This window comes from Penaeus chinensis, chromosome 21 (assembly GCF_019202785.1).
Source record: "Penaeus chinensis breed Huanghai No. 1 chromosome 21, ASM1920278v2, whole genome shotgun sequence".
Classification (NCBI taxonomy): domain Eukaryota; kingdom Metazoa; phylum Arthropoda; class Malacostraca; order Decapoda; family Penaeidae; genus Penaeus; species Penaeus chinensis.
The window spans coordinates 13,726,209-13,728,708 of record NC_061839.1 but is presented as its reverse complement, the minus strand read 5'-3'; positions in this window follow the sequence as shown (position 1 = coordinate 13,728,708).

The window sequence follows — 2,500 nt, the reverse complement described above, 5'->3', positions numbered from 1 at the left end:
ATGTACATCTTGTACTCTTACACGTAACTATTCACATACGTATAGCTGTACATAAACAAACATAAACGTGTACACATACCCTGCATATGTGTACACGTATACGTATCCATATATGTTTAGACGCGCATGTGTATTACTTCTCTTGTGTACACACACACCTGGACCCGTACACACAAACACGCATACCCTGCGCACTTCCGTGCATACGCGCTCATACTCGTGCACAGACGTTTGAACAGTGTCTACCTGAACGCACATATGCACTCCATTATAATGAGCCAATGTATTATAATGTGTATAGATTGTAGGCTTGCAGTAGAGGGATCGAGGGCAGGAGGCGAGTGATTTGGAAGAGGAGGATTTAGGACGATGTTGGAATGGGTAAGGATGGTGTTTTGGGGGTTAAAGGAAGTTGGGAAGGTGATTTGGTATCTGGCAGTTTTTCGGGTCGCGGGATCAGCGTTTGGCACTCGATTGAGATGCCAGCACTTGTATTATGTTTTGTTAATGCATAGTTTATCTAGCGGATCTTCTGTCGAGTGGCTGATTATACTTGTCGCTTTATGGTAACCGTGTTTAAACCTACCTGATTTTGTGATGTACTGTACTTACACATTGGCGGTTTGGCTGTTCCTTAGCGAATCTACTTGAGGTAAAACTGTAATACCCATGCAATTTGGCACTGCTACTTGGCGTTCTATGGGTATGGGGGCAGGTGATGCTTGTCCCATCCTAAAGATTTCGTAATTTGGTATTCTTTTTCTGGTGGGGGTGTGATTATTATTATTTCACCGCTGTTTCTTTTTACTGTGCCATTCTCAATGAGCGTTGGGACCTTATGAACTTATTTAACATGGTAATGGAACCTATTATTCCTAGTTTTGGCACCTCCTTGTACTCCTTTTAGTTTAAAAGTACCGTGTATGCATGGTTACAATATAGAATTTTATAGACTTGTGAGATGTTTGGATGAATTATTATTACTATTTTGGTTGGAATAGAAGCTCTATACATTCACGAATATTTCTCTCTTCTGTAGCATTATCACTTCTCACTTCTCACTCGTACTTTTTAACACATATTATCATTGACCTAACCACGCCACTTCTCTTACTCATTGCCAGATAGTCCACATATATGTATATATATGTGTATATATATATATATATATATATATGTGTGTGTGTGTGTGTGTGTGTGTGTGTGTGTGTGCGTGTGTGTGTGTTTCCTTTTCTCCTTCCGTTGATGTCCACGCCCGTAGACTGGTGGAATTCTCCTTAATCAAGCTGCTGTCTAATATCAACTTGAACAGCTGTCGACAGTCTCCTCGCTTTTACCTTATGCCAGCCACTGCGACCCGATCTGATCTCCCTTCTCTTCCGTTCACCCGTCCTTACCTGCTCCGTGCTCACCCCGTTGTGTCTATCAGTACACACACACATACATATACATACACATTTATACATATATATATATAATATATATAATATATATATATATAATATATATATATATAATATATCTACATATATATACACATACATATACACACATATATGTGTACGTGTGTGTGTGTTTAAATATTTTTTCATCAAGACCTTGTTTGGTTCCTACCCTAATTCCATTGAAACCATTAAGGAAAGAATTCATGTGGACTGTAAAAAAAGATCCATATATATATATATATATATATATATATATATATATATATATATATATTACAGATTATTGTGTCAGGTTCTCCATCAATAAAGTTTCGAACTTCAGGCCTTAATTGAAAATATTGGAAGATGTGTTTATGACTGTTATGATACTGTCAACAGTTTGCTCTAAACACATTAATCACTTTAAAACGGATTTCTTTTTCATATATGAAACAGTGGCGTAGTCTGGTGAGTTGTGTTTCATCAGGCCACGATGAAAATTTTGATTACATTGAAATAAGTAATTAAATGTTTGTTTTTTTGTCATATTTTTTCAGCAAACCTAAGAAATATAGTGGGCCCCTTAGATCTACAGAAAATACTAGTAGATGGAAAGTAAGAGACTGATAAATATGCTGACTTTAATTTCAAGAAAAATTTGGAAGTATGAGCCACCCGCAGCGTTTTAGTCAAGTATAAAGCGCAGAAAACTTTCCATTAGGTTAGCAAATGTTCTCTTAAATATCACCTTTCTCTGCACTTCGTAATATTGACATTGGGCAATACGCAAATGTATATAAATTTATATTTTCTCAAGACGGCATATGTCATCACGGTCTTCCTCCAAGTATGGCATTAAAATATATACATGAAGATTGTCTAAAATGAAAATAGACCTAATGTTACCAACAGCCCGCCATGTTCCTCACTATGCGTTCCTACTCACATTAATGCTTTGAAAAGCGTCGGACGAATTTACAGTGAATGCGTGTCTGTGCCTGCAGCGAAGCTGTATGGCGGTAATAAGAACCCTGTGAAGAAAACATAAACAGTAAGTCGACCTCCACTAAGAGAAA